The sequence below is a fragment of the Coloeus monedula genome (genome assembly GCF_965178545.1).
Source record: "Coloeus monedula genome assembly, chromosome: 2".
Taxonomy (NCBI): Eukaryota; Metazoa; Chordata; class Aves; order Passeriformes; family Corvidae; genus Coloeus; species Coloeus monedula.
Window position 1 is genome coordinate 14,318,889 of NC_138782.1, and position 11,200 is coordinate 14,330,088.

Here is an 11,200-nt window from a genome sequence, read left to right on the forward strand (position 1 = left end):
CAGCCGGAGGTAACGTGACCTGGGCTTTTGGGCGGCGTAGGAGGCGTCCATCAGAGGTAGACTTCACCCTGGAGAATAAAACCAAATGAGGACCTGTTGGTGATCATACCTTCAGTTAATTGTGAGCAGAACATCTGGGGGAGGTTTCCTAATGATGTGATTTCAAGCTAGAAAATCCTGACCTGAAAAACAACGGGAGACCTCATGACAATCATTACAGGAGACAATCTGCAAGCAACTTTCTCACCAGTGCTTACTCAGGAAAACCAAGGATGAGATGCATCTCACTTATCTCCAGACAGCTTCCCAGGTACACATGTTGCACTGCTTTGTGAGGAAAGAGAGACGCTACTTCCAAGTTTAAATGCCTCATCATAAGGGAGGTGTGTGTCTTATAATAAGGAAACTCATCCCTCTGGAGAAGTGTCTCTACAGCAGGCATGACAATCTGGAAAACCATCTCAGATGCATCTGAACAGATGGATAGGGGCATATCTGAAGGATCCAGAAAATCTGTAACAGGGATAAAAACAGAAGCCAGACATCCCAGCACTACGCTCACATGATTGCTTCCCTAGGGACTAGATCCACAGCTTAACAAACCCACTGGGAACAACTCTCTTGGATCAGCCTGTCCCTTCCATGAGCATGGGAAGATCCTGAGTATGCTACTGAGGCATGTGGTCACTCTCCTGCCAGCGCTGAGCATGAGTGAGCTAAATAACTCCCCTCTTTTATCAGAGGACAACAGGTACAAGTAGCTCTCCCACTGGCAGGAAGAGACAGCAAGGACCAAATTCCTGTCTCAAATGCTGATTGCAGCACAGGGGGAAATAAACCAAACATGCTGTCCATCAAGCAAACAGTATGAAGGACAGGAATGTCAAGACCAAACGTCCACATTGAGACACCTGTTGACCAAAGTTGCTCAGGAACTGGCGTGCTACTTACCACTCCTCTTGGTACTGTCTGAGGGTAAGAAAACCATGACTCAGGGAGGCCAAACCACATGCATGGGAAGTGCTATTTTGGGGAATGGCATCTTGCTTCTAGACTGGGACTTCTCATCAAAACACCCATCTGAAAAAGCCTGCTCTCAGAGGAAAAAAACCCTGCTTGAATTTACTTGTCCCAAGTGAGGCAGCGGAGACATGGCCCTCTCACAGCCTCCACAGCACTGTCCTTGCCACTGCACTGGATCTTCTGAGCTGCAACCAATGGGTGTCTTTTTGTCGCCCATTTTTTGTGGAAAGCCTTCCAGAGAAGTTGTGTTCAGCGTAATGCAGAAGGAGACATTTTTTATGATAGAGCATTTGTAGGGAAAGGAAACAATCTCTGGCACAGGTCAGTTCCACCAGAAAGATTTTCCTGAGGAAGAGACATGTAAAGCTTGCCACGTGCTTTGTCACATCTAACTAAAGTGCTCAGTACCGTTTACTAGAAGGCAATGTGGCCTGGGGCTTCTTCGAGCCATCGCTCCTCTTCTTCACAGGCTTCTCGACAGATGGGTGTTCATCCTTCTGCGTTTCCATCCCCTACAAAGGCATAAAGAAACCCCATGGATCTTTAGAATGTAAAATAGGATATTACCTGTTTAAAACACCACTTATAAGCAGGATCACTGCTACCAAGGCTTGGGCAAACATTTCCGAACTTACAGAAGGAAACAGGCCAGAGGTTCAGTGATGCCAACTCTTTGTTTTCAATAGCCCAAGGCAGGTTATGGCTGCTACCATACTGAGCAGCAGTCTAAAATCCCAAATTCATTCCTCTTGAGCATAAATGGGAATAATGCAAACTGGTAGGGAACTAATGCTCTTAAAGGAAGCTGCAGAAAAATTTGGACTCTTTGGAGGTTGGCCCATTGTGTTGGAAGTTGATTTGGTTCCACACTCACTCTCCCTGTTGCTGCACAAAGGCACACTCCCTTCTACAATGTAGGTAAAAAGAATTAAAAAACCCCCAGGCAAACAAATGATTTTCCACTGGATGCTGCTGAATTCACCAAGCTTCTTCCAGCTCCACAGGGCATGACAGCAGGGCAGTATTCCCAGAAGACAGACAGTAATTGTAGGAATTGGGATTGACTGGGACTGGACTTTTGTATATTTGGAAATTTTCTTGGCACTACTGCTTCCTGTGTCTTTTGCAAAGACTCTGTTATCTCCAGAAGCACTGTTCTCACTTAATTGCATCACTGGGGGCAGAGTAGGGATAGTGGGGTGGGGGGTTATGCTTAAATGTAAACCCATTTTCTCCTCTTTCCCTTCCCTGTTTGTGGCCCATATTCAAAATATCCAATACCCCACGTTTCCCCTAATACTATCAGTTCCTTTGTGCTCTGCAGATGAACATGTTGAGGATCAACAGTTCATTCCCAGGAGCAAATTGATTTGGCAGAAGAGGAATGAGATAAAGTCAGATTAGGTATGTTTGATCTCATATCAGCAGTGGCAATACTTGCACAAAGGAGACATTTCTCCGACCAAGCACTTACTTTCTTCTTCATTCTTGTCAGAATATCTTCCAGGTCACGGGTGGAAAGAGATTGTTCCAAAAGCCTGTTAAATTTTGGGTGGTTCAGCATCATTTTCACCATCTCCTGTCCATAATGCCTAAAACAAGAAAGAAAGAAAGAAAGAAAGAAAGAAAGAAAGAAAGAAAGAAAGAAAGAAAGAAAGAAAGAAAGAAAGAAAGAAAGAAAGAAAGAAAGAAAGAAGGAAAGAAAGAAGGAAAGATGAACGATCAAAGGAGGAGTGTTAACAGAATAAGCTGATACCTTAAACTCAGCAGCTGCCATACCTGCATGAGAAGGCATTACCTACTCAGCAAAGAGAGAGATTTACCTCCACTTGTCACTGCACAGTGCTGTCAGCTGAACACAAGAGGCAAGAGGAGAACGTGGGGCAACAGAAAAATACAATCTCACTCTGAAACTGTGGGTGCGCTTCTGTGGCATCGAAGGATCCCAGGGAACAAGCGAAACACCTCTGCTTGGAGTCACAGCTTATGAGCAGTGTCTTGCTGCCATTGCACAGGAATTTGCCTTTCTTTAACTGGCAGGGAAGCCAGGACCAAATGCCTCATGCTTGCTTTTAATTATTCTATACCATATGTATGCACAGGGACAGCTAGTTGCTCATGCCTTCTTGGCAGCTATTAATGGGAATTGAATCCTCAAAGTAAGGGGATTTTTTGGGGTGGTTTGGGTTGATTTTGCCACTAGGAAACCACAGTTCTCTTCAAGAAGCAATTTGGAGGTCATTCAGCCACAGATAAGAGCATTATAGGAATCTGCAGAAGAGGTTTAGAAAGACTGAATACATTGGCTAAAGACCCCTGGAATATTTCTAGGAAAGTCTTAAGTTACTGAGAAATAGATGTATGGGATCCTTCAGTGATGAACATTAGCCAATATTTTGGCTTTGTCTTGTGCACCTAAGGCCAAGCAAAACTGTTTGACTGGCTCATCTGATGGCTCTTTTGATCTCAGGAAAGAATCATTCAAGTCCCAGGAAGTTGGCAATGCTCCCTCTTGCGGGACAACCTCAGGTTCCCCAGCACAGTCATTTCCCCAGACAAGCCAGGGCAGCGGTCACAGCACCAAGGCTGACAGAGCTCAAGAAGCCTTTGGACAATGCTCTCGGGCACATGGAGTGACCCTTGGGGGGCCCTGCACACGGGCAGGAGCTGGACTCGATGACCCTGATGGGTCCCTTCCAACCCAGCGTATTCCGTGACTCTGTGAACCTCATCCACACAGTGAGGGAACTTAATATTTCCTTTAGCTTCCACTCTTTTGTGGTTTTGCCCTTTACAGCCAGACACCCAACAGTTTTCCTGTTTTAGGAGGTGAAATGAAGATCATTACCTTGTGTCCTTGTGACAGTCCTGAGCAAGCGTCCCTGCCGCGTGCGCCAGCCTCTCAGCCCTGGGCGTTCCTGCGAGCTTCGTGACTCCAGTTTTCTCCATCAAGGACAGGAGGAGTTGGGCCGCGCACTTCCGCACCTGGACGTGGCGGCTCCTGGGAAGAAGAGAGCGGACACTGGGGCACAGGGAGCAGGGGGACACAGCGCAGGCCTTGGCCAGAGCATTGTAAGAGACGGTCCGAAAATCCCTCATCTGCCTCACGATCATCGCTGAAGACAGAGACTGAACACAGCAGTCCTGGCCTGGCTGAGGTGGGATGTCTGCCAAGCGTTGCCTACAGGTGTGCCCACTGGGAACTGGTACGCATTCCTGAGGAAAATTAGTGCAGGTCTCAATCGACTGCGCCGTTCTTGCTGCTCAGGCGGGAAGGACTGCACTGAAGCGGAAAGGAATGACCTGTCCTGTACACCTCTCCGGTACACCTGTCTTGTACGTCTGTCCTGTACCTGCTTCCCAAAGCAACGGACCCCATAACAATGGCTGTAGATTTCCCAACCTCTTGGCCAGTTGCCCCTCGCTTCTGAAAAGGACTATAAAGGGACCTTCTAAAATAACCAAGCAGGAGGTCTCCCCATGGAAAGAAGACGAATCTATTGGCGGAAGACCACGAGGACTTCCTCTCACCCGTTGGTAGCTATTGCCCCTCTTTTTCCCCCTCTCTACTTTGTTTCTCTCTCTCTCTCTCTCTCTCTCTCTTACTCTCTTCTATTGCATTACTGTGTTGTGGGCACTTAATAAAGGTGCACTGTTTTGATTAAAACTGAAATCTCTTGTGTCCTTTTACACTCTGAGATCGATAAACGAACCATCACGACCCCCGCTTGCATTAGCGGATCGTGACATTAAACTGGCGTCACGGACAGGATCTGACAGACAGAAGGGGTTGCAAGGTTGTGTGTAGTCTGTAGTAGGGGAAGGACGTTTCACTCCAGCCGCACCTAGCCCGACACCCCGAAAAGGGTGAGAGGTGTCTAGAAAGCAAGGGGGGTGACTCGGATTTCCCGCAAACTGCACATGCCGAGGTGAAAAGCACCCCATACTCAGTTGAGGGCTCTGTCTTCAGATTTTTCGCAAAAGATCTCTTAGTGTAAAAGGGGGAACTGTGTTTTTTTGGTGTGTGCGTGAATTTGGACTGCTTGGTGTAGTGAAGAGACAACCATAAGTAACTTAAGGAGTACCTCCCAAGCAGATTTGGTCTCTTCACCCACCCAGGGAAGCGAAGGGAGACACAGCGAAGCTGTGTGTGTCGCAGTATGTAATTAACTTTTACCTCCCTGTGGTGGTTTTGATCCCTTCATAAAATGACTGAAAACCCCAGTGCAAAAGTTAAAGCTGCGTTTTATGCTCTGCTAGCAAAACACAATGCCCGGCCCTCTCCGGGAGGGGAAGAATGGGCTCAAAATAACTGGTTTAATTTGGATAATGTAACTGATAGAGTATGTTCTTTACAACATGAGACTAGATTTAAATTTGGCCGAAATAAAACCATAATCTGCTCTGTTTTAGGGGCATGCCTTGCGGCGGCTATAGATCATCGCTTTAAGCGATGTACTGAGGAGAAAGCAATCATAGATTCACTTCAAAACCTAGTGGAGATTTTACAGAAACAATTAGATGAAGAGAAGAATAAAAATCATTTGCTAGAGACTGCTTTAAAAGAGGAATATTTTAAGAATTCACAGAATACTGACTCACCAAAAGAGACAGAGGAAAAGGAAACTCCTCACATTAACCAAATATACCCCCAGAAAGAACTAATACTAGTAAAAAATTGTGGGGAAAACTGCTGCCCTCGTATAAGACCTCTGATTAAAACAGAATATAATTATATCAATGATGAAGATCTTGAACCGCATATCACCACTAAACAAATACCATACACTGCTGTGGAATTGGCTAGGTTAAAAAAGGAGTATGGGCGGCTCCCCCATGAATCTGAGACGGAATATGTTTTCCGAGTGTCCCTCACTGGAGGAGACCAAATTCAATTAACTGAACAGGAGGCCAGTGGATACTGGGGACGTGGAGTTTTCTTGACAACAGGAGACAAACGTGGCACATGGTCCCTGACTCAGCATGCAGCTTTCTGGGCCGGGGGACTCAATCCTTTAGAAAGGGGAGACCCTTTAGCTATAGTTGGTACCCCCGATCAACTGCTAGAAAGCGTCCACAAAGCCGCCTGTCTGCAAATGATCCACGAAAGGAAATTAACTCCTGGATATGAATCCCCCTGTGAAACCTGAACTGATGAGCCCTTTAATTCGAGGCCTTCCAGAATCACTCAAACCTACAGCAATTGTCCTTCAAAAAACCATAGCAGCTGTAGGTCCCGTAGAAAGACTGGATAGATTCCTTGGAAACCCGAGCGACCGAACCGGATCTACCGATCCTGGCTTTACTCCATATTCAACCCCCTCTCAGCCGCCAGGTTCACAATCGAATTCACCTGCCGGTGATCACAAAGTTTGGACATGGAGTGAGGTTGCAGAAGATCTGATTAATTACAGTAGAAAACATGGACCTATAAAAATCCCAGAGGAAAAATCAGACCAAACAAAAGGTGTCAGGTACATTAGGGCTCCTAATAGTGAAAAACCAGAGAATGTAAAACAGATCCCTAAGCGTCAGCATTGGTGGTTATTAGGCATCAAAAAAGGGGTCCCCAGAGATGTGATGGATGGCTTACCCCCTGATAAATTAAGGTAGTGTCTAACTGGCACTGCCGAAAACCCATTCTACCAAATCCGTCACTTCAACCCAGTGCACCCCTCCTCCCTCAGAATCTGGGCAGTGAGTCAAAGCAACCTCTCCCTCAAAGTCTGTGCAGTGAGCCAAAACAACCTCTCCCTCAAAACCAGGGAAACTAGACCCTCCGCCTCTTGTCAGTGGGCGAAGAGACGGAGCATGGGTATACCTGAGAATGCTCACTAAAAATAAAACAGGAGATGTAATGATCACAGCTATTACAGGCCCTAAACGGGCACCTGTAACTTTTCTGATTGACACTGGAGCACAAATTTCTGCGCTGACAAAGAAAGATGCCCAGAGGTGTGGAATTGTTCCAACAAAGAACCGATATTGTGTTTTAAATGCCTTGGGAATGCTCTCACTACAGGGACCAAATGATCCTAAGAATCCTGCACACTACCCTGGACAACCTGTTTTGGTAGACCTTCCTAGTGTAAGAGAAGTACCACTAGTGCTAACAAGCCCTCTGAATAAATATGCATGGGTAGCCTCTGATGCCCTAGGGAGAGAGCATCGGATACATACACGCTGCATAATTCCGTCATTCTAATTTTTCTGCCTTCGGTGGCAGACTCTGTTGTGTTTGCTTTTCACAGAAGAACTCCGAGGGACATGAAGAATCCGGCATGGTCCCTCAAACAAGTTAAATTGCTGATGCAAAATAATGTCTCAGAAGTTCAGCCAGCTTGTTCACCTTTTTTGCAAACTTCCTTCGAGGGGTGGACAACCTGGCTGTGAAAGCGGAACCCTGCTAACAAACGAACGCAAAGAGACATAACCGGTGTTATAGGAACAGGATTGGGAATCTTAAGTAGTATTGATTCAGAAGTACTAATGAATAAATTGGCTGCCACAACTACAGATTTGACTAAAATACAACAACCACTACAGTCATCCCTATTAGTCTTGGGAAGCCATCAGTGGTTGTTATCAAACATATTACCAAATTGGGAAAAGGTAAATGTGAAGGACCACAAATTGATAATTGACGCACTCGATGCTACACAAAACAACATTTCTTTGGCTCTCAGCTGCATCCAGGCTCAATTATGGATGCAGTCAGTTGCTGCCTCAATTATAAGAGAAGGCGAAGAAGGCACTTTTCCTACTGAAATTCGGAAAATAATCTGGGACGGTGCCGCTGATTTTGGAAGAGAATTCCAATCCTGGTGGAACTTAGTAAATTTTACCTACGATCCCCTGACAAACACAGGCACAGCCTTTGTACTAACCATACGTAATGCTTCAGTGCATTTGATATTCCCTGTCATTGCATTAGGGCTGAACCATGATGGAGCTGTTCTCTATCCTTTCGAGCATAGAGAATGGGCCCGTCAAATTGGTGAGATGTGGCAAACTGTTAATTTAGAAACTTGTATTGTCCGAGAACAACAAGGGTTTATCTGTGAAAGTAATGCAATTAGAGCTCAAGACATTTGTTTAGATACAGAACAAAATATCTGTCATTTTGAAATTCATCCTAACGAGATTCCTGAAACTGTGCTTGTCTATATAGGTAATGGATGTGCATGCTTAAGAACTGCTTGTGATAAAATATTTGTAGAAAATTTAGTAGTAGATACTAAAAATCATTCAAATTTTTGTGTTTGTAACTTTACTAAAATCATAGGATGTGATTTTTCATATTTAGCCCCAGTTACTTCTTATCACCTTTTACAGTCCAATTACACACTGATTCACCAGTTATTGCCTACCCCCATTGGAATGAACCTTACTTTGGTAAAGCAATTGTTGCTTCACCAAGATTTAATTGAAATTTTGGAAAAGATCAAGAAAAATGGACAGAAAACCTTGGTAACTGTTCACCACAATGTGAAAGAAATACATCGTGTTCTAGAAAGGGTAAAGAAAGATGCTGAACACAGGTGGTGGGATACTCTTTTTGGGTGGTCACCCACTGCTACAGGTGTCCTGAACAAATTGTGTCATCCCATCATTGTTCTCTTGATTTTGATCTTGATTGGTTTTGTTTTATCTGCAGTCTTATACATCATGAATTGGAGAATGATGAAACGGTTAACACAATTGACATCTATAATAGATGTCCACGTCCCATCCACTGTGGACATCCCCAAGGTTGTTGACACGAGACAAACTACACGAGTATTAAAATAAGATGTAATAAGAAATTAGAGGTATTTTGATTAAAAAATTACATGTGTATTCTGATTAAAAAATTGCTTACTTCTTTCTTTTGTTTCCTTCTTCTTCTTTTCTTTTCTTTTCTTTTCCTTCCTTTCTTATGTTCTCTACCCTTTTCCGGGATATGCTACCAACATTGACGAGTCCTGAAGACTTCACAACGACACTACGAAATTGTGCTGATGGAGCTCGCTTGACGACAATCGTGAGTCACGGGGTGGTGTAAGAGACGGTCCGAAAATCCCTCATCTGCCTCACGATCATCGCCGAAGACAGAGACTGAACACAGCAGTCCTGGCCTGGCTGAGGTGGGACGTCTGCCAAGCGTTGCCTACGGGTGTGCCCACTGGGAACTGGTACGCATTCCTGAGGAAAATTAGTGCAGGTCTCAATCGACTGCGCCGTTCTTGCTGCTCAGGCGGGAAGGACTGCACTGAAGCGGAAAGGAATGACCTGTCCTGTACACCTCTCTGGTACACCTGTCTTGTACGTCTGTCCTGTACCTGCTTCCCAAAGCAACGGACCCCATAACAATGGCTGTAGATTTCCCAACCTCTTGGCCAGTTGCCCCTCGCTTCTGAAAAGGACTATAAAGGGACCTTCTAAAATAACCAAGCAGGAGGTCTCCCCACGGAAAGAAGACGAATCTATTGGCAGAAGACCATGAGGACTTCCCCTCTTTTTCCCCCTCTCTACTTTGTTTTTCTCTCTCTCTCTCTCTCTTACTATCTTCTATTGCATTACTGTGTTGTGGGCACTTAATAAAGGTGCACTGTTTTGATTAAAACTGAAATCTCTTGTGTCCTTTTACACTCTGAGATCGATAAACGAACCATCACGACCCCCGCTTGCATTAGCGGATCGTGACAAGCATGCTCCCTGTCATTGCTGGGGGAAGGAGGCCTGGGCTCTCCCTGACTCTTGGGACACCTGTAGAAGGTTCTGTCCGCAGAGAAACACAAAGTTAGCACTGTACAGAAGGACTGCCTGCAAGCAAGAGCGAGGAATTCAGTCTCCCTGCACTATCTGATACTCAACATCTTTCCCCAAATTCACTCTGAGAAAGAGGGAAATTAAAGACAACCCAGGCTGACCCATCAGGGGCCAGCCACTACACAGACAGCTACAGCAGGATTGAGGATATTTCCACCCATTTACCCCCAAATCTGCAGACCTTGGGAAAGAAACAAATGCAGGGAAAACACACTATGGGACATGAAGTTGCAGAATATCCAGCAATGCAGCCAGTTTCTTCTGTGAGGCTTGGCAAGAGATACCTCTGAACGTTTGCCCCTTTTCCAAAGCTGAGGAAAGGGTGGCAGTCAGTTTAGCCAGGTTGTCCTGTTCTAGACAGTGTCTCTTGGGGACTATCAGGCCCAGCACCAACACTTAAGGCAGCACCTGCTTCAGCTGTCCCATGGCAGTCGGCCTGTGAAGGTGCCTGTACAGTGATTCATCATCTCAAGGCTAACATGAGACATCAGTTGGAATAGCAAGTGGGGCTCTAAGGCCAGGACAGTCCTACAAGACTCCTCTTGGCAGGAGCTGCACCTGCTGTGCAGGCTGTGCCACACCCAGCACATTCTCCCCCGTGTGCTCCATGCCGCAGCAAGAACCCTCCTTACTTCTCAAGTGAATGGCATAATGAGGATGCATGGTTTTTCCCAGGGGCTCTGTGGTTAGGGCTGTGAAATATCAAAGAGCGCTCACAGCTGCAGTTGCAATTGTCCCTCTTCCCACAAAACCACAGGGCTCTATCCTTAGCCTTTGCAGGCACTTGCACTTGCCCACCATTCACCACATCTAGGCAACTCGGACAGACTGGGAGAACTCCAGGAAGCAGCAGCAAGCTGAGTCAGGGGAGGTTGAGGTTGGATATCAGGAAAAAGTTTTTCACCCAGAGGGTGGCTGGGCACTGGAACAGGCTCCCCAGGGCAGTGGTCACAGCACCAAGCCTGAGAGAGTTCAGGAAGCCTTTGGACAACGCTCTCAGGCACATGGTGTGACCCTTGGCGTGTTTGTTCTGTGCAAGGCCAGGAGCTGGACTCAATGATCCTGATGGGCCCCTTCCAACTCAGCATATTCTACAGCTCTGTGATTCTGTCAACTAAAGGGCTGCACGAGGGCAGAAATAGGTGACAAGAGGAAAGAAGTGAGGTTGATTGGAGAATCAAGACACTGAGTTCACAGAAGATGCAGGATACAGGACCCTTCCCTCCCACCATTCCCATTCTCTCTCTCAGCCCTTCTGCCCCCCACACAACAGAAGGTGAAGAATATCACTAAGAGAAGAAGAACCTACTGGACTCCACTGTCCATGAGAGCAGTCATTGCTCGTGCAGGAGTCACATGCTCCACC